The 27,026-nt window shown below is 35.4% G+C and overlaps 1 long non-coding RNA gene across 3 annotated transcripts in view; it reads right to left on the bottom strand.

Annotated features, from left to right (window-relative positions):
- LOC129046453 (uncharacterized) overlaps positions 1 to 25,677 on the bottom strand; it is an 88,579-nt gene extending 62,902 nt beyond the window's left edge. For 2 of the 3 annotated variants that reach the window (XR_010410888.1, XR_010410887.1), the window contains exons 1-2: positions 25,422 to 25,677; positions 24,579 to 24,689 (exon numbers count right to left, since the gene is read on the bottom strand). This is a non-coding gene — a long non-coding RNA (uncharacterized LOC129046453). The remainder of the gene's footprint in view (positions 1 to 24,578; positions 24,690 to 25,421) is intronic. The other variant, XR_008507794.2, reaches the window with a different exon arrangement.
- Positions 25,678 to 27,026: the final 1,349 nt, after the last annotated feature.

The following is a 27,026-nucleotide window of genomic DNA, read 5'->3' as shown; positions in this document are numbered from 1 at the left end:
ATATTACTGGGTGAAAAATGAATTCTGATCTGCTCCTGTTTTTGCCTGGGTGCCCCTGTCATGCCTATACTAAGGACTGGCTAAAGACAAAACAGTAAGTACAAAAGCTCTAAAGTAGGAGTAGGCAAGATCAAAGCATAGATAAAAATGAAAGCATGAAGGAGCTTGATGGCCATGGTGAGACATTGGTACTTTATCAGCAATGGGCAGTACGGGAGGTATTAGAGCAGGGGAGAGATATAATCTAATGTTTATGTGATGAAATGATCTTTGGGTTAAGTCAAGAAATTGAGGGTGGTGGGAAGTGGGAGTAATAAAGTTGAAAAAAGATGGATGGTGATTTAGACTAGGGTAGTAACAATAGATAAAGAGAGAAGCAAATAGACTGAAAATATACTTTGGAGGCAAAGTGAATATGACCTCTATTATTAAGTCAGACCATGAGGTAAGTGGTTACTACTCTTTATCTTTATATAATAGATAATTAATATTAGCATATATTTAATAAAATTTTTTTAATGACTAACTACACTTGGGATAAAATTTAAAAAATTCCTTATCAGATCTCACTAAGTCTCTGAACCTAAGTCACGTTCATTGGGCTCACCTTTTGGCAGTATTTTTTCATTCTTCAAATCCAGCTATACTGGAATTTTCATAATTACTGAATCTATTCTATTACCCTCAGCGTCTTTGCACGTGATGTATTTCTGAGCGGAACATCTTCCCTTCTCTTCAGCTAAGTAACTCATTTTTCTACTGATTTTATTCCAAAAACCTTAAATGTCATTTCCTACCAAAACTTCCCTGAGATTGCCTTTTTTTTTTTTTTAAAGATTTATTTATTTATTTTGGCAGAGAGAGAGAGAGAGAGACAGCTAGAGAGGGAACACAAGCAGAAAGAGTGGGAGATGGAGAAGCAGGCTTCCCGCCGAGCAGGGAGCCCGATGTGGGGCCCGATCCCAGGACCCTGGGATCATGACCTGAGCCAAGGGCATATGCTTAACGACTGAGCCGCCCAGGCGCCCTGAGATTGCTTTTTATATCTTTAAACCACACCTTGTATTTCTTCATGGCCCTTATCATTCATGACTTCTCCAGGAGTCCATACTATATATAGATATATATAAATAGATATTTGTCATTTTTGCTTCCTTAGTTCCTAGCCTAGTACCTAGAATGTAGTGGGAATTCAATAAATATTTTGGCTAAATAATTGTCCATATCTTTCTTTTCATGAATCGCAATATACATTAGTCTATTAAAGACTAAAGGACTAGAATCGTCATGTATTTACACACACACACACACACACGAATACACACACACACCCCTATATATATAATAGACACACACACACACACAACTCTCTTTGTTTAAACTAACATCTCTTGGTGTTTTGTGTTCATGGAGTTCTTTTTTTTACATTGCCTATTATTTTGTAATGGGGAAGTAAAACATACTTGGAGAAATGCCATGTTAGATTATGAGTTTTGTGGGAAATCTTATTTTCTACACAGTTTTAAGCAGTTAATATTAAATTTTCTACACAGTTTTAAGCAGTTAATATTAAATTTTCTACACAGTTTTAAGCAGTTAATATTAAATTTCAATTTTCTATGACCTTAGAGAGATTATTTTTAACCTCTTTATGCCATAGTTTCCTCTGGCAAAATAAGGATAATATCAGTAATTCTTTCATTGAACTGTGAGTGTAAGTGAGCTCACACATATATGAACAGAGTTTAGAATGAGGCCTTGCACATAGGAAGTGCTCATTAGACATGAAGTATTTTTATAATAAGTAATTTGCTACAATCTAGTTGTATCTTTGGGGGGATGAGATCTTAAATTATAAATAAACCTATAATCCAGTTTCCCTTGAAATGTGTTTTCTAAAAAACAGTTTCATAACAAAACATAGAAAACCTTGAATGTTGTTTAAATTCCAATTCTCTTTCTTTTGTTCTAAAATATTTTCATCAAACAATTTTTGATTTGCTTCAATTTCTGTAGAACCTAAGACACATACATACCAATGTGCTAAAATACATATTTTTGGTTACCTACATTACAGTTATATAAATTATGAGACTAATATAATATTTGATGTAGAAAAACATCAGAAAATTTATCTGTAAAAAAAGAACCGACTAGTATGGATTTTAATAACATAAAACTGCTGAGGTTTTCATTAAATGAACTTGGAAGTTTTACTTATTCATTTACTTTGGTAGCACTTTGCCTAGTTTAATTAAGCATTACAATTACCATCTATTTCCTAAGTTTGCAGTGATTCATAAATTAATAACATTAATGATAGCAAGGGAAAAGTAATAATGAAAACATATTCACATTTATTAAATGCCTATATTGTGTTGTATAAAATACAGCCTCTATTCTGCTTTGACTACTATTTGTTCCCACAACCTCCTTGAGGTTTGTTTTCATTTTCCTAATGCCTACTTTCTTGTAGCTTACCGTGTTTCTTTCTTATCTGTTTTGTCACTTATTTCTCTTGCTAAGTCTCCATTCTGCCTCAAAACTTTGCAATTCCAGTGGGGTACAGTTGAAAATATGGGATTGCAGCTCTTGTCCGAAAAGGCAGTATATTTAAATTCCTAAATCATCCAAGTATCTCTGGAAAGCAAATAAACCGATTCTCTTCTCCTTTTGGACACAGCATTTTATAATAAACATTGAAGGCCTTTCTTTTTTATGCTTATTTCTACAATTTTCACAACAGAACGTGCCCTAATGCACCTTTCTTTAGTCTTATCACATTAACCCATCACAACTGAAAATGCATTCAATCCTTTTCCAGTGAGAGACAACCCAACCACTACAATAAATCCTCCGAGAATCAAACAATTTTTGTGTTTCTTTCATTTTGAAGTGACTGTTTTGCTCAGAGGAAATTTTGTTTTGATTCTGTTGATCCATAGATGGGGATACGAGCAGAGATCTGACATGTAAAGAAACCTTTATTAGTTTTTTAGGCTGCCATAATAAAGTACCACTAACTGGGTGGCTTAAAACAGCAGAAATTTATTCTCACATTTCTGGAGGCTAGAAGTCTGGGATCAAGATGTTGGCAGGGCCATGCTCTCTGAAGTTTCTAGGGAAGAATCCCCTTCATGTCTTTCTCTTAACTTCTGGTGGTTGCCAGCAAAACTTGGCGCTCCTTGGCTGTAGACACAACACTCAGGCTTTGTCTCCATTCTCCTATGGTGTTCTCTCTTTGGGTCTGTGTTCCCACAAAGGAAAACCACTCCTCTGTCTGTCTCCTCTACTCTTAACATTACACTCACAGCGCTACTGGGCCACTCAGCCTGCATGCCCATGCATGCGTGCCTGTGTGTTGGAGGGGAGTCCCAAACCAAACAAGTCTCAGATTCTTTGGATACCAGCTGGGTGTCCTACAATTTGACTGAATTCTACACTATCTACTTGCAGTTAGCATCAAATCTCACATGTTAAGGGCTTAGTCCCACAGACCGCCCTTTCCCCTTCCCCACTTCAGATACTGATTGTAAATCTAGGTTGTTGTCTGTACTTCTGTGTGGCTATGAATCATAGGTTCCTATGACCCCCTCCTCAGGTTCAATTAATATACTAGACCAGCTCACAGAATTGAGGAAAACTGTTAACTTACTCAATTACTGGTTTATTATAAAAGGAAGTAACTCAGGAACAACCAGATGGAAGAGGTGCATAGGGCTAGTTACATGGGAAAGGGACTTAGAGCTTCCATGCCCTCTCTGGGCTCCCCACTCTCCCAGCACCCTCACCAACCCAGAAGTTCTCCAAACCCTGTCCTTTTGGGATTTTTATGGCAGCTTCATTCCTTAGGCACGATTGATTAAATCATTGGTCATTGGTGATTAAGTCAACCTCCAGTCCCTCTCCCCAACTCTAGGGGTGGGGTTAAAACTTCCAACCCTCTAAATACCCAGTTGGTTCCCCTGGCAACCAGCTCCAACTTTAGGGGTTTTAAATTCACCTCAGTAATATAAACTCAGGTGAAGTTGAAAGGGGCTTTTTATATGAAAAACAAGACACCCATTTAATCTTTATTGCTCTGGAGCCATTTTAGGAACTGGGAACAAAGCTAAGTATTATTACAAAAGATGCCTGTATGGTTCTTATATAGGGAATTACAGTGTTTTAGGAGCTACATGTTAGCAACAGTAGAGGATGACCAAATACATTGTTGACCTTAAAAATGAAACCACCAGCTATTTTACCAGCAAATTGGGTTTATTGGGAAATGGCAAAGGGATTGCAATTTGGGACATGCAAGCTATGGCAAAGCCTAGGCAAATCCAGAGAACACAGGAGAGGAATATTACTTTATAGAGAAAAAAGGAGAAAGTTGGAAGAGGCTGTTTTGAATGAAAATTTATTGGAAAAATGTGAGAGTCAGATGGTGACTGTTTCTGATTGGCTGAGTTGTGGCGGTTTCTCATTGGCTAGCCTGAACAGGTATGGGTGGAATCGTCCTTCCTCCCGGTGGCGTAGGAAAGTAGGCTTCTTCCTGTCCGGGAAGAGAGCGCCCCCTGTCGGCCTCCTAAATAACTCCATGTTAAATGAGGTTTCTTTGATTCAGTTTAACAATTTTTTATTATAAATCAAAATATTACCGTTTCTGTGTACACATTTTCTTATTAAGATACTAGTCATATTGGATTTACGGCCTACCCTAATCCAGTATGATCTTGTCCTAATTACTAATTATGTGTGACCTTATAATTGAGAGTACAGTATTCAACTCTGTACACAAATCCAAATTCAGAATAATCTAAGTGACTCTAAGGCATTGTTCCAATGAAGGTATATTTCTGCCTCCTTCAATTAATCAAACGGACACCAGATATTCTGCAAGTTTTTTGACATTTAAGGAACTTAAAATTAGTTTCTATTCCAAGAAAATAAAAAATTTGGCAATTAAAGTAAGCAGCTCAGCGTTGAAGGGAAATATATGTTGTTTAGTCTGTGCATTGCCTTTTTTTTTTTTTTTTTTTGCATAGTTGCTTTGTGGTGTGCCCTTTTAATAATTAATTGGTCATCTGGTTGAGTGAAGAAGATGACAACATTCAGAGAGGGTGTGCCTGGTCACCTGATTCCTAGAGGCTTCTTTAATGAGAATGGGGGATGTGGGCAGAAAGGATTTGATGAGTGATCACATCAAACACAGTCATGTTCAAACTCCAGACTTACTCTAGGAGGTTCAATTTCCCATTCCCAAGTCTTGTCACTAATCCCCCAATCTTGCTTATTCCAAGATTGGTAACATCTAATTGAGCATGGTCATATCACTTTTCAGTAAAGTAGAAAATAAATAAACCCACTGCAAGACTATCATTTTCCATAGTCCTTAGAAGACCGTTCCTTGGTGAAGTCGCAAGATCTAAGCAGCATACTTCCAACTAGAATTGGTGCAATTTATTGGGCTTTTTGTAAACCTAGAGGTTTTTCACCCTCAATGATGAAGTCATAGGAAATTCTTCATGGGACCATATTTTGGACTGTGGGACAGGTGACAATATGAAAATAGTAGCACATATGTAGATTGAGCAACTTCCTCATTCACATTTCTGCCTTTAGGGCTAACATGTTGTACTATTGGGAGTTGATCAGATAGTGCCTAGTTTATGATGGACATTTGCTGGTGTCCTTGATGGGGCTCAGGATATGCTATCTCAAAATATGGCATATTGTATAGCTTAAGCTGAAGGAATTTAAAACAAATCAAAACAAAACAAAACAGCAGAAGAAGGAAGGTCACTCTGATACCCACCCTCCACCACCCACCCTTCTTCCCTGAAACAAGCCATAAAACTCCCCTGTGAAAGGTGCTTTCTCTATACCAGGAAGAGGGAAGACATTCTTATCATCAGAGACAGGGAATTTCAGGCCAAGACATCTGTACAAACAAACCTTGTTAAACTAACCCTTATATTTTTAGTTACTTCTTCACCATTTACTACCTCTAGCCCAAACCCATTTGTCTTGACTATTCTTCACAAATTTATTCTTGGTCTTAAAGGTATAAAAGTTTCCTGCTCTGGTCATTTCTTCAGGTCTTCATTGTCTTGTGAAGCCTCCCATGTACATGTAAAACTTTAATAAAGTATGTATGCCTCTTCCCTGTTAATCTGTCTTTGTCAGTTTAATTTTCGGACTCAGCCAGGGACCCTAAGAGGGTCAAGGAAACCTTTCCTTCCTACATCTTGTTATCAAGCATTCATTCTCCAAAAATTCTCAATGTCAAGCCAAGAGGTGCATATCAAAAGAAGAATGATTACTGGGTGAAGACAGAAGGTTAGCTCCTGTCACTTCCCTGATCTAGTTGGTCAACTGTCTCCCCACCTGCCAGTCTTATGAATTATACTTTTCCTTCCAATTATTTACAATTCAATATAATTTATCTCTAATAATAGCAAGTGAAGGATTCTAATACAAAAATTGATACCAGGAGCTAAATATTTGGTAGGCATGTGGCTTCAGGTCAACAAAGGAAGTAGAATATGAACTAGCATTTCAGTCTTTTGGTTCATTTCAACCTAGTAACCAATTCCAAATGCTCCACATTTCCAAGGTTATGTTGCCCATAACCTACTCTTGTTACTGATTTTGATATTCATTATGGTTATTTGATAGCAATCAGAAGCAAACTCTAGCTAGCTTAAACAAATTTTAAGATAACTTAAGTGAAAAGAGTAATTTATGGGGAAAAAACGGCGCAGCTCACAGAGTTGAAGGAGGAACTGAAAAACCATACATGTCTTTAGGCAAGACATCCAGGGACAGAATGAATGAGATACAGTATACATCTTGGAAAATTTGCAGAGGGGTGTCTTTGGTTATGCATCTTCAGGACCTGAATTAATGACTATCTAATGCAAGCCTCTCTCATTACATGTTTTCAAATTAAATCACAATCTCACTTCATGAACTCTATGACAAATTTTTCATTATCCATGTATGATTAAAGTTTAGAAGGTTTTCATGGAATGTGCCTGATAAGGTTTTCTCAATGATATTTGTATATTCAATGGGTCAATTTATGAACATCTCTGATCCCTATTTTTAGACTGTATCTACAAAAATAAAGGTGACATTTAATCGTAGCCCGTATCATTTTACCTAGTAGGCAGACATCTTATTTATATTATGCCAGATTTCTTCTCAGTAGTGATTATTTTGGAGATTTGTTGTTTTGTAAAATGTTACATTTCTCCATTCTACCACTGACAATGAAAACAAGATGGACATTTACATGAAATTGACGTATTTAAATATACCCAGAGAGAAAAATGCTCTTACAGCAATATTAATTCCACAAGCTTTAAGAAATCTATAATTTTACATTTTTATATAAAAGCTATATGGTAGATAAATCTAAGCCCTAATTTAAAATATATTCCTTATGGAAAAGCTCAGGTTCTTATCAGTCAATTGATTCACCTTTCAGAAACTTTTTAAAAATGTGGTCAAAGTTTCTGTAATAAAATTTATAAATCATTTCTTCATTTTGAATACTGAATATGAGATAATGGAAACTTTTCCCCTTTTGATTTAATTCCTTAAAAACTTCTGATAAAAAAATGTGCTGCTTCTTCCATAGAGGGATTAGAAAGTTTTAAACTGAAAATTTAACAATCTCTCCTTTCCTAACCTCTATCAGATTAAATCTCTTCCAGTGGCTATTTATAAAAGGCAAATCACTGAAAATGCAAAGTAAAATAGTCATTGACTTGCACTCAAATTATCTGGATATTTGCGAATGTAGACAAAATATAAAGCATAACTACTTCACAGTATTATTGTTGTCAATATCACTGTGTTCATCCATAGGAAGAACCAAAAGGCAATTTCTGATTAACAGGTTGATTTAAAATACTTGGGTTTTGACAATAGAAACATGCTCCACTGACTTTTTCAGGCATGTAGGAATTTTTTTTTGAAGTTCTTTTTATTTCATGTTCTAAGTTCTATGAAAGCTAGTGTGACTACTGATGGTGCTTAAATTATTTTAGAGAATAATTTAGGCATGAAGAACTTCCAAATAAAAAACTAAAGATGTTTGGAGTGCTCCGCTCAGTTGGTCAAGCAGCTGACTCTTGATTTAGGATCAGGTCATGATCTCAGGATCCTGAGACGGAGTCCCACGTCAGGCTCCCCACTCAGCAGGGAGTCTGCTTGAGATTCTTTCCCTCTGCCCCTCTCCCCGCTCTCTCTCTCAAATAAAATAAATAAACATTTTAAAAAATTTAAATATATTTGTTTTCTTTTATTCACTCAGTAATTCATCAGGCATTTATTGTGTCATTAGACCTTTGTGTCAGGCATTTGGCTAGAACTTGGGAGTCAAAGCTTTTAAGAAAGGTTAACTTAGTATAATTTTTTATTTTTATTTATTTATTTTTATTTTTAGTAGCCCCAACACAGGACTTGAACTCACCACCCTGAGATAAAGACCTGAACTGAGATTAAGGATTGGCTGCTTAACTGACTGGCCACCCAGGCACCCCTAAACATAATTTAATTAGAGAGATGGATATTACTAAAAACTTTCATTTTTCTCAGAAGTAAATCTAAATACTAGTTGATAAATACTTTTCCCAGGTACCACCATGGACTCAGAATGAAGACATAGGAATCTTCCTCTGAGGTTTAATTATCATCATTTTAAAGGATATCAATAACTAAGTTTGAACATTAAAAGTCTTTTTATCTGTTCATTCTTAGACAAAATGAAGCATTCAGTTGGAATTTATGTTTAAATATCTATACATAGAAGTTATTCATTCTAATGTGGATTTACAATCTGATCAGTTTATTTGTTTCTATTAGAATGTAGAAATGAGCACAGAAATAGATTCTTCCCAGTGGATACATTGTTAAAAATTTTTGTGTTAAAGTCACTGTTTTTTGAGTTAAAAAACTTTATTAGAGCTTAACATCCTTAGATTCCACTCCTCCACCCCCCACTTTTAGCTCCAGACAAAATAACTGTTAGCATTTTGTCATGCTTGCAATATTATTAGGGATTTTGGAATAATCTCAGGGGTTTGTGGATGTCAAAAATGGTAAATAAAAATATTTGTGAAACTCAATAAAAGAATTAAACCCATCTTTTTCTGAACATTTGAAACTTGGGTTTTATAGTGAAATTCAGATGAGAATATACATTGAGGCCTAAAAGCCAATTTCTAATACCTGCTGATGTTTTTTAGCAACGGGCATCACCGAGGACCAGCTGAGACAGCTTCATCAGTTGGGCCCAACATGTTTCTTTCCAATTCTAGCATCCTATGTTTGGTTAAACTATATTTCTATGTTCTCACTATATCTCTGCACATGTAGCCTAAACCACTGCTTTTGCCTCTGACCTAAAGCCCCTCTTCTGCTGTTTTGCCTTTGTCATCTGGGAATTTCCACCTGGGAATTTCTATGTCACCTGGGTATTGAATGAGGCTCTAATTTCATAGCTTGGGAGACAAAAGTGATATAGCTCTTACGAATACACACAAGGTTACAGAGAAAAAGCTCCAAGGAATCTTATTTGCATAAAAATATCTATTATAAGGCTTCTTGGGAAAAATGATGAAGGTTATTTTGGGGTTGTTGTTCAGTTCCCTGGACAGGCAGGATTAATGTTCTGTAAAGAAAACAAGGCACAAGGTGTGTGGGTGAACGTCTAGAGCTTATAGCTAAGAAAGAAAAGACATGTACTATGTCTAGAAAAACTATCAATATTTGAGAGGAATGTCTTTTAAAAATCATATAATAGATTTGCATGGAGAAAAAAGTGAAATGGTCATGAAGAATTTATTAAAAACAAACAAGTAATAATATAAGTATGATATATTGCTCCGTTAAACATTTACTCCAAATGTGCTCTTAGAGGAGAGCATAGAAATATTCCCTTCTTTAAACTCTTGGGTATTTCTGTTCCATAACTTTGAAAAATACACATATTTGTTTCTTAGTCTGTTAATTTTCATACGTGCAATGCAGGTGAAGATCTGTTCACTCAAGTCCTTATTTCCTCTTTTCCTGAATACACTTTTGAAAGCTTTATTACTGCTTTAAAATTCTTTTGTTGGCTAACTCAGTAAAGTTGTATAGTTGTGTCTCTAATTTCTTTCTTTTAAAATTTTTAGTAACAGTATTATTTCATTTAACTTATATACAATAAACTGCACCCATTTGAAGTGTAAAATCAAAATACAGAGCATTTTCATCATTTCTGGTGGATTCTTTGTGCACCTTTTCAGACTACAACTCCTTTCAACCCCTTTCCCAAACAATAATCTACTTTCTATCATTATATGTCAGTTTTCATTGTCTTGAATTTTATACTACTGGAGTAATATAGTATGTGCTCATGTCTGGCTGCTTTTATTTAACAAAATGATTTTTAATTTCATTTATAATGTTGAGTAATTTAGTACTTCTTTCCTTTTTTGTTGCTAAGTAGTATTCCATATGAACATATCACATTTTGTTTATCTTTTCATCTGTTCATGGACCCTTGAGCTGTTTTGAGAGCTTGGCTATTAGCAATAATATAATAATTGGTATTAGTCTGAATGCCAATGAATAGAATTTCTGAGTTGTATGGTGGGGATGTATTGGACTCAGGAAATCCAAACAGTTATCTTAAGTGGTTATGCCATTTTTCCTTCCAGTAAGAATTCCAGTACCTCCACATGCTTGCCAATTCTTGCTATTGTCAATCTTTCTAATTTTAGCAATTCTAACAAATTTCTAATCTCACTGTAATTTTAATTTCATTTTCTAATTAATGATATTAAATCTCTTTTTAGGTGCTCCTTGACCATTCATATATTTTCTCTTATGAAGTATGTTTTACAATGCCCATTTTTATTGAGTTGTCTTAATTATTGTATTATGAATTATTAAAATATTCTCAATACAAGTTCTTTTTAAAGATATATGTATTAAATATTATGTAAATATAAATAGGTATTAGAAATATTTCCATCATTTTGGGTCTTGTCTTGCATTTCCTTAAGAATATTTTTTAAAGAAAAAGTCTATAATTTTGAGAAAATCCATTGTATTGTTTTTCTTTTATTATTTGTGCATGTGTCCTAAGAAATATTGACCTACTCCAAGATTGCAAAGATTTTCTTCTAGTTTTTATTATTAGATTTATAATATATTTTGAGTTAATGATTGACCACACAACTGTGGATCTATTCCTGGACTTTATTCTGTTGAATTAATTCCTTTGTCTATCCTATTTTTTTAATACCAGAGTCTTGACTAATGTATCTAGATAGATAGTAAATATTGAAACATGATATCATCTCTATTGTTATCCTTTCTTTTAAAAATTGTTTTGGCTATTACAGATCATTTGTATTTTCATATATGTTTTAGATTCACCTTGGCCATTTGTATTTGAAAAAAAAAATCACACTGTAAGTTTGAAAAGGATTGTGTTGAATCTATAGCTCAAAGAGAATTGACACTTAGCAATATTGAATTTTCCAATTCATAAACATAACAGTTCTTTTCTTTCTTTTTTTTTAATTTTTTTTTTAAAGATTTTATTTATTTATTTGCGAGAGAGAGAATGAGAGAGAGAGAGCATGAGAGGGAGGAGGGTCAGAGGGAGAAGCAGACTCCCCGCCAAGCAGGGAGCCCGATGCGGGACTCGATCCCGGGACTCCAGGATCATGACCTGAGCCGAAGGCAGTCGCCTAACCAACTGAGCCACCCAGGCGCCCCAACATAACAGTTCTTTTCAACATGTACTTATATTTTGCATATTTTGCTAAAAATGCTTGAGTAATTATGTGTTTGAATTTCTTGTAAATTAAATCATATTTTAAAAAATGAAACCTAGTATGGGCATGAAGTATGATATCATTTAAAAGATTTTAAAATATGAAAAACAATATTCATATATTTTAATTTATAATGAACATGTGGTAAATTTATTTTAAAAACATACATGGAAGTGATATGTTCAAATTCAGGACAGTGCTTACTCTTGGAAAGAGAAGCTAGGGATAAAATTAGAAAGAAGTAGAAAAGATTTTAGCTGTATTTTAATCTCATGTTCCTTTTAGATCTCTGTAGTATATATGACAAAATAAATGCCTACCATTGTTTTCAACAGCTTTCTGGATGTTTAAATACTTCATAATTAAAGTGAGAAAAAGAAGGGTGAACATGAAGAGAGATACAAATTGGATTATGGGAGAGATAGTACTTCCTTGAACCAATGTGGCAGCTTGGAACTGAAGGTATTTTGATTAGATTCCAGATATACTTAGGAGAAAGAATCAATAGCACATGTTGTAGGAAGGAAGTCATGATCAATTGTATGACATGATATCCAGCTTCTAAAGATGAATGCATTTGAATACCAACAGCTCTGTTGGTGGCAACTGGAATCTTATTTAAGCACTAAGGGTAAAAATGTCAATAAGATAATCAAGGCTCAAGGTTGATTCGAAGTCTCTGTCCATTTAATTTTGTGCCAACATGGCTGAATGTGGCTGGATAAAAACACACAATCATGTCGACGGGAGTAATTTTACATTCATAACCTTAAGTAGGACCTTCACGCTACTTGATCTATTTCCTTAGTTTAATAACTCATCTTGTTGGCTTGTTCTGTTCGGAATCATAAGATGCTAAATGTAATCTACACCTGGATCCCCAATGCATCTCTCTCTCTCTTTCTCTCTGTCTCTTTTAAAGCTCTTCTCCTGTTCCTCTGAAAAACTTACCTAAACCAAGTCTCCTAAACAAATCTTTTACCCTAATCTCACTTTTATTTTAGTAAAACAAACAAAAAACAAGTTGTAATGTGGTCCGAGCTCCATTAACAAAATATTATTGTCTAATATAAGTTATATTTCTGCCATTCCTACTTCTTTCTTTTTTTATTTGAGAGACAGAGAGACAGAGAGTGAGAGAGAGAGAGTACAAGCAGAGGTGAGGGGCAGAGAGAGAGTACAAGCAGAGGTGAGGGGCAGAGGGAGAGGCAGACTGCCCACTGAGTAGGAAGCCCGATGCAGGGCTCGATCCCAGGACCCTGTGATCAGGACCTGAGCTGAAGGCAGACGCCTAACTGACTAAGCCACCCAGGCGCCCCCCATTCCTGCTTCTGTTTAGTCTCAGTAGGAGAGATACCATCTCTGCTTCTCAAGACCAATCCCCTTTATCAGTGCTTCTGATTTCCATTCTCTCTTTCATGATTTATTTTCATCATTTTTTCTGAGTCCTTTACTTTAATACTTTTTTGTGTTGATTTATTACATGCAACCTACAAATACTCCAAACTTTACATTTTTTTAAAATTTTATCTCCTCTAGATTTTCTCTTAAACTTCTTTCCTTCATGTGTAGACTTCTAAAAAATAGTCTTCTCTTTTATTTCCATTTTGTCACCTCCTGTTATCCCTAGGACAATTTCAAGTGGCTTTTTCTCTCCATTACTCCATTAAATTTCTTTAAGGAAGGTACTCAATGACCTAGTTGCCATATCAAATGGAAAGGGCTTTCTGGTCTTTATCTTATTCTATGCAGTCTTATATAACATAATTGACATTTCTTCTTGGACTCTTATGATTCTTCTTTGTCCAACTTCCTCTAGCTATTAGGCTATTGTTTTTCTAATAGCTTTGAAGATCTTTCTTCTCCCACCATTTAACCGTTTTTCAGTTATTGGCTTATTGTTTTTTTCCCTCCATATATTCTTCCTGGGCATTTCAATATGATTATTTAAAACTTACATGCTGTTGACTCTAAAGTCCAGATCTTTGAATTCCCTCTATGCTTCATATATATGCTTTAGTTTGTATATAAAATGGTTTTTTGGACATTACAATTGGACATCACATAAGAACCTCAAAATGAATTTTCTTATACTGCACTAGTCTTTTCTTCCCCAATTCCAGGCCCATAAATCCTTCTCCTGTGCTTTCTACTATTTATAGTACACCACTAAAGACTTAATTGCCAAGATGCGAAATTGGGAATTTGTCTGCATTTTTCCCTCAATATTGTCAATTGTCAATCTTGCCCAACTTTGCCCCTCAACATACCACGATTCCTCCTGTTTTCCGTAGCTCTGATGCTATTGTAATACTTTCATATCTCTGACCTGAATCTGCAATAATCTATTGCTCCATGTTTTCCTCTTTTCTTTCTGCTAGCCATCTTTCATATGATCAGCAAGATGATATGATATACTAAGAACACAAATACAATAATAATTTCCTGCAAAGTCTCTTAAATAGTTTCCTGTTCACAATAGGCTATGTGGTCACACTACACAGGGGCATTCACTATTCCCAGTGTAATGTTACTATTTATAATAGTTTCTATTTCCTGCCTCCAACCTCAAACTGTAGCAAAATGAAAAATGGCTACTGTTTTTACGGGATGCTACATGTTGATACCATTAAAAGATAAACTAGAGCATGTTACAGATTTTTAAGTTTTATTTGAGTAAACTGATCCAGATTGACCAGTGTCAAACATGAAGTGGTTAACTCTCCACCACAAAGAACTCAGGAAAAGACTTAAACAGAAAGGAGCAGAAGCAAAGCAAGAAAGTTATTTGGCTATAGCTTAAGAGGTTGCATTATTTGGGAACGTCTAGTTATCTGTGGCTGTTGTCCTTAGGTTTTGATTTTTTAATCTTGACGCATTTTTAAGATTTATTTATTTATTTTGGAGAGAGAGAGAGAGAGGCAGGGAAGGGGGCAGTGGGAGAGGGAGAGAAAGAATCTCCAGCAGATTCCCCACTGAACACAGAGCCTGACTCAGGGCTCAATCTCATGACCCTGAAATCACAACCTGAGCCAAAAACAAGAATTGGTTGCTCAACCGACTGAGCCACCCAGGTGCTTCAATCTTAATGCATTTATAAGCTAAGGCTTTGGTTTGCTTAGTAGGCTGCTAAGGTACTAAAAGCACCTCAGTCTGATGGCCTCTTTGTTTAATTAACAATATGTACTTCAAGGCCTATGACTGTTTTCTCTCTCTCTCTCTCTCTTTTCTCTTACTTTTGCTTGTTTTCTCCTTTCTCTAACTTTTAACCTGAACAATGCTTACCCAATCCCTGAGAGCAGCAAATTTTAAAGAGAATTTTCACCTCTTGAAGTCATGACCCTTCTTTCTTTCTCCTCCCCCAAACTGGATTAGCATTTCTCCTCTGCTGAATTATTGCATACCTTGACTGTTTTTATCATAATACTTATCCCATTGCCTTTATTTAATATCTTTACATATGCCTTCTGTATTAAACTCTCTAAGAGTATAGATAAATTCTCATTCATCTTTTTATCCCAACATAAAGACTATAAAGTGAAAATGAAGGATGCCTTTTGTGATGGGCAGAATTTTAATTTGCTCTTCAATTTTTGCACCCTCTGGTGCACCTTTTATAATCCTTTCCCATTGAGTCTGGATAGGACCATGAATATAATGGATTATCACCCCCATGATTAGGTCCCAAATCAGTTGTGTTTTAATTAATCAAAAAGGGGATTATCCTGGATGAGACTTACCTAATTATGTAACACTTATAAGGAACTGGGCTTTCCTAAAGTCAGAGAAATTTTCCTGCTGTCATTGAAAAAGGAAGCTCCATGGAAAAGGACAGCTGCAAGGAAATTAATTCTAGTAATAATCTTGTGAGCTTGGAAGAGTATGCAGAAGAGAACTCAGTCCAAGACAATACTTTAATTACTGCCTCCTGAGACCTTGAGCCCAGGACCCAGCCAACTATGTTATACTTCTCACCCACAGAAACTCTGAGATAATAAATTTGTATTGTTTTAGTGTGTTACATTTGCAACAATGTATTGCACAACACCAGAAAAGGAATAGACTTTTTAAAGGCTACACTGCTAAAAGAGCTGTAGTTTGTTGAGTTGGTCGAAAGAACTGTAGTCACAGGAGAAGCCTCTCCCTTTATAGGATTTCTTGTGGTGGCCATGGCAATGATGGCGGTTGCAGGAAAACTGCAACAATAACCAACAACAGTAGAATCATAGGTGGCATGATGATGGATTTCCTTCCAGCAATGACTGAGTGAAGGAAAGCAATAACAAACTGAGACAGCAGCTAAGGAGTAAGAAAATAAGAAAGAATGTTTGAAACAGGGAGTATCTTTTACAGTAAGGTAGAGAGGCCTAAAGCAAACACCTTTACTACTTATCTTTAGGTTCCAATTAGACCAAGGACCTTTTGAATCTAGGAAGAACTTACGGCACTTAATGGCATTTTACTCTAAATATTAAAGAGTAAGGCTTAAAGGAATAAGATATGAAAAAGTACTTTACAACACAGGATAAGCAGTAAGAAAAGGTCTGGAGTTTGGGGTGTTATAGTAAGTAAGATACTGTGCTGGAGTCTTTAGAAGTTGATAGGAATACATTAAAATTAATTCAACTTATGAAATTTTGTTGCAAAGATACACAGGGAAGTAGGCTTAGAAAATAGAATCATTTATATACCATCAGCAAGGTTTTAGGGAGATCTGATAGGTTTTCAAGACAAAACAATTCTTATTGTTATCCTGACTCAGCTTTGTTCTTCTAACCCTTTTTTCTTACTCTCTGTTTTTGATATTTCCCTCTTCCTTGAAGTTGAATCCCCTAAATGGTAATGTTCCCCAAATGAATCTTCTAAACTGGGTAAATCATGATAATCCTATTCCCTCTGCTGGTGATTGGGCTATGAAGGGTATAAGAAGGAGGGTGAATGGAGGTATTCTGGAAAGGTTTCCTTGCACTATTAGAAGTATTTCCTTGCACAGTATTAGAAGAAATGGTATATCTACTTTTTTTTTTGGTATTCTTGGCTCTGGAATTTTGCTTGTTAAACCACTGCATGCATTTTGCTTCCAGCTTGAGACCAGAGCCATGGACAGAGCATGAGGCACTGGGAAGTGGGGCTGGAGCCTTAAAATGTTTCCCCTACACCGCACCTGCTTCTGGATTTTTTCTGGAAGAAAATATAGTTTCCTTATTATTCAATCCAGTTTGGGACAGAGTATTTTATTAGCTGCAGTCAGCATCCAAAATCATAATAGTCCAAATGTTTTTTGGCTTCTAAGCCACTTTACTGTCTTTGTCTGTCTGTCTGTCTCATAATTAAAAGCCCTGAGAGAGAAGATACAATTTATTTACTAGTCACTGTATGGTACAGAGCACCTCTCACAAGCAAATTTTTGTACTTGGCAGGATTCATCATAGGTCACTGCCTCCATGTCCATGTTGACATCAGAATTTGATCTCTAGAATAGTCAGGTATAGCCAGGTAAATGGAGCCTCATTACAATTCACAATAACTTCCATAAAGGACAAGCATACACCTGCATTGCATTACAGAGGTGGACACTGGGAATGACGGACTGTTTCAGATGTCATGGTGTGACCAGGAAAGATGTCCTTTCGTAGGACAATCCAAGAAATCTGAAGATAAACTTCTCATTTAGTTGGTTTCTCTAGGTTAGCTTCAAATAAGAAACCTCCAAGTAAGATAAAGAAAAAAATGGTCTTACTCCACTGAGGCCTTTACGATCGTCTTTAATGAAAAAGAGAAATCTCTTTAAAGTTTGTTTTGCCTTTGATCATAGGAATGCCCCCTCAGATCAGCTATTGCATTAAAATTTATAGCAACAGAGTAGAAACAAGGAAATGAGATGACCCATGATGCTTGCATGTTTATTAAAATTAAGAAGGAAGAACTGCCAACCAATGTAAAATCAAATACAGCCCTCTATTATTATTCTCCAATATTTTTCCTCAGGGTTTTCAAGAAAGTTAAATTGCTGAGCAATTTTCTTCAATTAAATAGATATTTATGCAAACTTTATATATTATCTTCAAAACTAAAAACAACTCAAGTTTCTGCTCTAGAAGTCAGGACTTTTTAAATTATAAGAATAGAATAATATAGGAAGCTCATTTTCTGGATTGTAGAACACAGAAAGAGAGACCCGAGAATAACCTAATCATCTGTGCATCAGAATAAAACATTTCATGAAGCAACATCTCTCTTTCTTTTTTTCTCCTTCTTTTCCTGTTTTTTTTTTTTTTTTTTTTTTTTAGAGTCAATATACTTGACAGAACAATGACTTTGTGAATATGAATGAATTTCCAGTTGGCTGATAAATAAAATCACTACAAAGTTGATCTGATAAATCATTATTCAAAACCCAAGAGATTTTTCATATAATAGAACTCTGGTAAATAAGAGTATGTTAAAAGAGTAGGTGTTTTCTACAGGAAAGTTACTCTGTTCATATGTTGTTTCCATTCTTCTCTGGCAAAATAAATGACCACCTGAATACTAAATTGTATCAATTTGGTTTGATGTTTTCTGACAGTTGTATTTGAAAGAAACATTATGTAAACCGATGCATGTTAGTGGGAGATGAGAAAAAAAAAATGATGCTTAGGGCGATCTGATAGTATTCTCTAATATATGATGCTGTTTGTGTCTCTTCTTTGATTATCTTTATGTCCCAATTATTAGCAGCCATTAGTGCCCCCAGGATAAAGGAAAGCAAAGCAAAGCAAAACAAAACAAAAGAAAACAAAGGCCTGTCAGTCTGCAACTGACAGATAGATCTTTGAGGTTACAGATGGATTTTTTGGTTCTCTGTTTTGAAATCTTTCAAAAAGACCTGAACAGTTTTCCTGCCTGAAAGAGGCTGAGGACTGGGCACCTGGAGGCCTTTAATAATGATGATGGTAGGAAGGCACGATAGTTCTGAAGTTAATTTTCAATGTGAATTTATTGGGTACTCTGGCTCAGAAAGAAACTCCTCTGGTGAGAGGAAGGAAAACATAACACTTCCTGAAGGGGTTACAAAATGTTTTTTAAATTCTATTCATAAAGGGTATCAATCACCCTAAGAAATAAAGCCTCATTTGGGCTCCATTGAACAGTATGAAATAAGTGTTGTTGCCCATTTTTTGTTTCAATTTCCATACTCCATTTTATAGTTTGAAAGACTAAAAAACAACTTTTTTTTTCTTTTCTTTTTTTTGGGGGGGGGGGTATGGTATGATATGGTCCTCTCCTATTTTAAATTATCTGATTTCACAATTTTATTAAATGCAAATAAGATGCATCATTCACAGTTCCTAACTAAAACAAATACCTGTTCACACCCACCCATGAGTAGTGTATTGTGGGCAGTCCTGGAGCTACCATTCTCTATTAGTTTTTTCCCAATAACATCAAACTCCTTTGTGCCAAGCAGAATGCTAGGAGCCAGTGATTCAAAAGTGGTAAGTATGAACGTGATCTCTTCATGTGTACTTTTTGGTGCTTAGGATCTTTTGAGGAGGCCAACAAATAAGAACTAAGTAGGCAATTATGACAGTGTGCTAAGTGCCCATTTCTAGTTGAATTAACTGTGTGTTATTTTTCAAAGCATTTGAACTCTCAGAGACTCGACTACTTCATCCATAAAGTGAAATTATGATTTATTACCTGGGTAAGAACAATCAGTATGGAGAAACTTTTTTTCTGGACTCTTCAAACTGTAACATCTATGATTCAACAAAATAATAATTTCTTGGAAGTTGCTTAAAATATGAAACATACCTGAGCCCAGCCCCACGCCCTCAAAACAATCGTGGAAGCAAATGAACCCATGGATTCTAACCTTGTTCTCCCTTTCAGTTTTCCCCAGAAAAGGTCTGTTTGGCATGTAGAGATTCACAGCAAGGATGTGGCAGTTAGACTGGCAAAGCTAATCTGCCATAGTATCTTAGGGTTACTGGATGACTCCATGATTACCCTGGTCGTAGCTGTTAATGGAAGCTAACGGTCTCTCTTTTATGGATAGGCAATTGGTATACAGAAAAATGACAAAATTTCTTGTAAGTTTCCAGGTACTTATATTCTTCTGAACAGATTCCATAAAGCCATGTTAAAAATTACCAGGACAATAAATTAATAGAGTTCTCTTTGTCATGAATACCTTATGAAACTTCCAAAATCATATCTGTAAAGAAAGAAAACTGATATAAAAAAATTGAATACACTTTCACAGAAGGTACTACTAAATGACATTGGTAGATTTAACATTTTAGCACATGTCAAGCTTTGGTATCAGAGTTAGCAGAATATGGTACGAGTTCTGTGCATTTGCCATGTCTTCAAATAAAAGATAATACATGTATGACAACTGCCAATATGTTACAGCATCTTCATCTTTAAAATTTTCTAATTTACATTTTCTTCCTATATTTAATTTAAACAGTATTAAAAATCTGCTGCCATATAGGATAGAATATCACGTATCTGGAATAATTGACATGGGTTGCAATATTACTGAGACAGAAGAACACTGACTAGTCAAAGTCGATTTTAAAGTTAATTTTAAAACTATATTAAGCATCTTAACAAAAGAATAAGATAACTCAAATCAGTAATGTGGTGTCATTATCACCACTATTATAGAAATAAAGAAATTGAAGTAGATGACAACTTAGGTCATTTCTGGTGATAATAGCTTTTGGTAGTTCTAACTTTCTCATAATGCTATAAATGAAATAAAATAATGTATGTAACCGTAATTTGAATTATAGTGTTTTGTTTAAGTGTCCAGTTCAGGCCATCTGATGGTCAGTTCTTTCTTATTGATCAGTTAAATAAAACAAGTACTCAATTCAATCTTTCAAAGCAGTTTTACTTCTTATAAAAACGATTGTGCATGTTACTGCATTGACTGATTTTTAAGATATTGCAAAGGTACAGCAGTAACGCTGTTTGGGGGGTCAGAGCTGAGAGTCTTCGGCTAGCGTGTGAAGGAATGAAGCTACTTCCATCCCTCAGTGTTCGCTGGTAGACAAGCCTAACTACTACAGAATGGTTGGAGAATTCCTTGACCTATCACAGAATGTTCATTGGAGCACATGCCTGGTCATATTTTTAAATTTACATGGGTTTATGGAATTTCATAGATGAGAACTTGAATCATGTCCATTACTGCAGTTTTCTTAAGTACAAACTTAAGCAAGGGAATGGACACTGCTCAAAGAAATGAAGCTTGCCAGAGAAACAATGGGTGTTTTGAAAAAAAAAAAATCATGAGCATGAGGAGACATCTGGCTGAGTGGACTAAGCTAGCAGCAGATCTGCTTAGGTGAAGGAGTGATGTTTCTAGGCACAGCGTCCCTGGGAGGCAAAGGCTAGGATAAAGGAAGAACCGACTGCTCTGCGGAGAGAATGAAAAGAGCTGATAATCCAAATGAGATGGCAATTTCTGACTGACTGAGAAAAGAAAGGAACATACAGGATGGCGGTTTAGAATAGGGACATTGGGCCATGCTTATTTTGGAGTTATATTTGAGAATCTAGCCATACCACTCACGATCATTTAACTAAACAAGCCATTAATAACTTTCATTCAGATGTATATAAACTAGAAAGATAAAAAAATTATCATTCCTTAAGTGTCTACTTCATGTCAGACATCTGTTTATGTGTTATGTCATTTACTCTATCAATTTATTTAACCAGCATGTGCCTATAATCCACTAGGCATACTGTTGAAGGCATTGGAAGTACAGCAATGACTGAGATAGAGGAGATCTTATTCTTGTGAGGTTTACAATCTAGTAAAGTTGAAATTAAAAAGAAAAAGGAAAATTAAGATCATTTTTGATGGCATAAGTGTTATGGGAAAATGATAGCATAATGCTGTAGAATGACTGGGAGATCCCTGATTAGGAGCATCAAAGGTTACATTTAATACAGATCTGGAGAATGAAAAGTGACATCAGAGCAATATCATAAAAGAAAGAAAGAAAGAAAAAAAAGAAAGAAAGAAAGAAAAGAAAAAGGAAGGAAGGAAGGAAGGAAGGAAGAAGAAAGAAAGAAAGAAAGAAAGAAAGAAAGAAAGAAAGAAAGAAAGAAAGGAAAGAAAGATACCCAACTGTATCAGATTCTGTTGAGAGTATACACAAGACAAAGACAGAAAAAGTGTCATCAGATTTAGTAAAATAGAGGTCATGGCTAACTTTGACAAAACATGATTGAAATTGAAATAGAATAAAGGTAGAGTGGAGAGTTTATAGAAAATTCTTTTTTTTTTTTTTAAAGATTTTATTTATTTATTTGACAGAGAGAGAGACACAGCGAAAGAGGGAACACAAGCAGGGGGAGTGGGAGAGGGAGAAGCAGGCTTCCCACCGAGCAGGGAGCCCGATGCGGGGCTCGATCCCAGGACCCTGGGACCATGACCTGAGCCGAAGGCAGACGCTTAACGACTGAGCCACCCAGGTGCCCCAATATAGAAAATTCTTAGTGTTGCTATAACAGAAACTGGTGGTAGGGTAGTAGATGAAGAGAAATTGTGGCCCAAGAGGTAACTTTTTTTTTTTTTAAGATGTTTATTTATTTTAGAGGGTGGGGAGGGCCAGAGGAAGATGGAGAGAATCCTCAAGCAGATTCCCTGCCGAGCGGGGAGCCCAAGGCAGGGCTTTATCCCAGGACCCTGAGATCATGACCCCAGCCAAAAACAAGACCCAGATGCTTTAACCCACTGAGCCACCCAGGCACCCCAAGAGGTAACTTTTTAATGTTGGGAGATTAGAGTTTGATGATAGGCATCATCTTGGAGTAGTAATGCCACAGATACTGATAACGATGAAATAATCACAATGCTGGTTTATAATCTGCCAGGTGTTTTTCTAAAGGATTTACCTGAATTATCTAAATTTATCCTCACAACATTCCTTCAAAGAAGATTCTATAATGAACTCTGTTTTACAGAGAAGAAAACTGAGAGACAAAGATAAACTACTTTGCAAGGTTACACATAGTAAACACAGAGCCGTAACTTGAACCCAAAACGTTTGACTCTAGAACATATTGTTGAACTTTATCAAATGCCTTATCTATGTCAGTTTGTCATAATTTATGTTTTTATTTTTGTTTAATCAGTTGACATTGTAGACCAAGTTAACTGATTTCATAGTGTTAAACTAATACTGTTCTCCCGAATGCCTTTAATTAAGCAATGCTGAATTCTCTTTTTACATATTGCTGAATCAGATTGCTAATATTTTATTTGGGATTTTTGCATCTATATCCATGAATGTAATTTTCCTTTCTCATTCTAACCTTGTCTTATTTTGCTATCACGTCTATGCTAGCTTCATAATTTGAATTGGAGAAAGTTTTTATTTCTCTCTTAGCTAAAAAACAAGCAAGCAAACAAAAAAAGTGTAAAATTTCATTTACTTCTTTCTTCTGTATTTGATAGACTTCGTCAGGAAGATATTAGGATGGAGAGTCTTCTTTTTGGAAAGTTTTTAAATTACTGATTTATTTTGCTGGTTATAAGGCCAATCAAATATTTTAATTCTTCTTAATCTGCTTTGGAATTATCGGTCTTAGGAACTATTATTGCCTCCATGTTACACCTAAAGAATGTAGGCTTAGAGAGTTTATCACTTCCTCAAGGGGACTCTGGCAGCAGCTTGCAAAGGCAGAATTTGAACCCAGGCAGCTGATTCCAAAATCCAAACTTTGAAGCTTCCATGCTGCACCGCCTGTTAAGTTTTACATTTCTAGAAATTCATCCATTTCATGTAAGTTTTCAGTTTTTTAAAAACAAAGATATTTATGTTTCATTTTTAAACACTAATGACTATGATTATGATTTTATTTTTATTACTACTTTTGCATGTGTACCTTCTTCCTTTTTGTCTTACTCACCTAACTAGAGATTTATAATTTTTATCAGTTGTCTCAGAGAACCAACTTTTGGCTTTGTTCTACTTTATTGTGGGTTGTATTCTATTTTGTTGATTTCTGCTGTATCCTTTCATTCATTCCATCATCTTACTTTTATTTTGCTATTTTTTTCTAATTTAAGTTACAAGTTTAGATCATTAATATTGAATTTGCTTTCTAGCATAGGGAAGTTTTCACATAAAGAATCCTCATTTAGTTTAGTTCTTTTTTTTTTTAATTTCCATTTTGATTTCTTCTTTGGTTAATGAGTTCTTAATAATTTTTTAAAGGTTCTCCTAAAACACAACGTTTTCTTATTTTGTTAGTTATCATAGCTACTTATTTTTATTTGTATATTATTTCTTTGTTTATACTTTTAATAGTTATGTAATTAAACATATAATAGCAGTAAGGGTCAATTCAGGAGACAGAAAAAATATGTTATTTGAGTAAGGGATCTTCAAAATGAAGAACTATTTACTTAGGACAAAATGATTAACTACCAGGGCACCTGGGTGGCTCAGCCGGTAAAGTATCTGCCTTTGGGTAAGGTCATGATTTCAAGGACCTGGGATCAAGCCTCACATGCATACATCCAGCTCCCTGCTCAGTGGGGAATCTGTTTCTCCCTCTGGCCCTCCCCAGGACTCGTGCTCTCTCTCTAAGAAATAAATAAAACCTTTAAAAAAAAAAAACTCAAAGTGATTAGCTACCAAAGTAATAAAAGAATGAAAGGTGTCCCTTCACACCAACCAAATATTACTGCTTCTCCTGAATGACACTTTCTCAATGAATAGCATCATCATTTACCCTGAGGACCAAGTTAGGAGCCTCCAGTCTTTTTTGTAAATCACCTTCGTCTCATCAAGTCACCATGTCGTGAAGAGTTGAGGTCCATCCAATACATTTGCACACTGCCACCTGGGTAATATTTTAGAAAAGTAAATTCAATAAATTTTCTCAACCCTTTATCCTATTTCCATGCCTCTTTCTTTGATGGAGGATAAAAATCTCTAATCTGATTTCTAAGAAATCTTTATTCTTCTGCCCATCCTGATTTATCATCCACTTCCTGACTTTTTTACACTGAATTACTTGTAGTTTACTAATGCACAATGGGTTTAGACATTTACTTTCCCTACATTCTTTCTTGCACAAGATTTTTAAATATATTGGTTCTTTGCACTTGGTACACTCAACTTGGAACTGTCCTACTCTTTCCCCCACCTCCTTCAGATAAATTTACACTTGAATTATAAAATTCATATTAGCTATTACATCAATTCAGAAATCTTTCTTCTCCTTCTGGGGTGGGGATTAAATGTTCTCCCTTAATGTCATCATCATATCTGTATTCCAGAATTTATCACACTGCACTCTGTTATTATCTCCAATTTACAGGAATAAAACTCAGAATCAGAGAAGTTGAGCTGTTTACTCCAGGTTGCATAGCAAGCTATAAATTAAATTGTACTGCTTGGTGTTCCCCTGTTCTTGTTGTGCTACTATCTAAGGGACAGAGAAAATCTAAATCATAACATGCATACAGGTAATGTAATTCTAAAGGAAATTTTTAGTTAGGAATTTTAAATGTTTTAAAAAGAAACATAGCACTGTTTTGAAAAAAATTTGAAATTGTACTCAGGAACTTACCATGTAACATCCACTCCTCTCCACAGCTTCCTGGGCATAGCAGTTGGAAAAACACTGCCCTACTTGTTTTTCTTGTAGTATCAGAAACAATACAAACCTGCACACCTAACAAATCATCTGTGAGATAATGACAAGGGGGTAGACAGCTGAGGAAAAACAGGAAACAATCCCCAAGGTACTTTAAATATTAATCAAAACAAGTTTTCCTTGGGAAGACTTATGGTGAAGCGAAGATCAACAGAATGAGTCATATCCAGTTCAGAATGAGCCAGGCAGAGGGGAGAGGAAAGCGTCAGTTTAGGATTCATTCTACTATTGGGAGGAAGGTTATGCAATTATAAGAAGTATAAATTATATCAAGCACAAGTGAATCATATGACATATGTTGTACAAACTGTTCACAAGCTCTCTGACTTTGTTATTCAATCATATTTATTTCAGTCTTTATGGGGTTATTTGTCCACATACTTGAAGCCAGTAAAAACAGGTGACAGATCAGTTGTAAGGAGTTGATTTTGAAATCACATTATCCCCGCCCCCCTTTCAGAGAAGCCTTTATTTCGTAATGTTTAAGAAGGTATAATTTACAGTGAAGTGAATATAGCTTCAAAACTCAACTCTGCTATTTACCAACGGGTGACCTTTGGCAGTTTGCCTAAGTTCACTAAGGTTAAGTTTCCTCACTTCTGTAAATATGAATAATACTATCTACACCATATAATTGCTGTGAAGATAAATAAAACTGTCAATTATGAAGTGACAAAGAAGTGACAAAAAACTCAAAATAGCTTATAGAAAAGGAAATATACTTATTGGCTTTCATAACTCTTAAATGTAATAATAACTCTGCTTCGTGGGAAGCTTGATCCAGGGTTCAAGCAATGTTACTAGGTTACAAGGTTCTGGTTATTCTCTCTGTGTATCTTAGCACATTCCTTTGTACTGGTGCTTTCGGAGCCTCTTCTTCCATTTGTCATGTAAAAATGTTCTTGCAGATCTTCATATCCCTTTCTATTTATCCAGGAGAAACTGCAGTATAAAAGGTAGATCTTAGTTTTAGATATATTTACCAAAAGTCATAAGATTCACTATTTTAATTGATCTGTCTTATATTATATGCTGTCCTTAGAGCCATTTGCCATCATGAGTGGAATGCAGTGACCTGATCAACTTGGGCCCAAATCCCATTCTCCATCCTAGAGCATAGAGTTGACAGGTCTCCTTTCTGATGTCATGAGCGAAAAGGGAAGGATGAATCTCTGGATAAAATAGAAAGGATGAAGACCCGTTCCAGAACAAGAGTGAATGGATTCCTGGGAGTGGCTGCTGAGTAACCTAAATTCCACTCTTTGCTAGAAAGAGGTTAACTCTGTAACTGCATGCCTGAAAGGTATCAATGTGTGATGATATGGGATAACAACCAACTGAATAAATAAAACCCTAATCTTTAACACTTCCTTCTCTCCAAGCTTTTTGGTGTCAAGAATCATGGTCATAAACAGCAGAGTTCTTTAATTTTGACTAGATTTTCATTGAAGTTTTTCTTGTGGTTAGTAGGGTAGCATTTATGATTCTTTTCCTTAAACAATGAAGATGATCAAATTA

Source organism: Mirounga angustirostris, unplaced genomic scaffold, assembly GCF_029215605.1.
Source record: "Mirounga angustirostris isolate CCGP_5_RB_7025 unplaced genomic scaffold, mMirAng1.0.hap1 SCAF_4, whole genome shotgun sequence".
NCBI lineage: Eukaryota > Metazoa > Chordata > Mammalia > Carnivora > Phocidae > Mirounga > Mirounga angustirostris.
The sequence above is the reverse complement of the archived record's forward strand: the minus strand, read 5'-3'. Positions and strand labels throughout refer to the sequence as shown.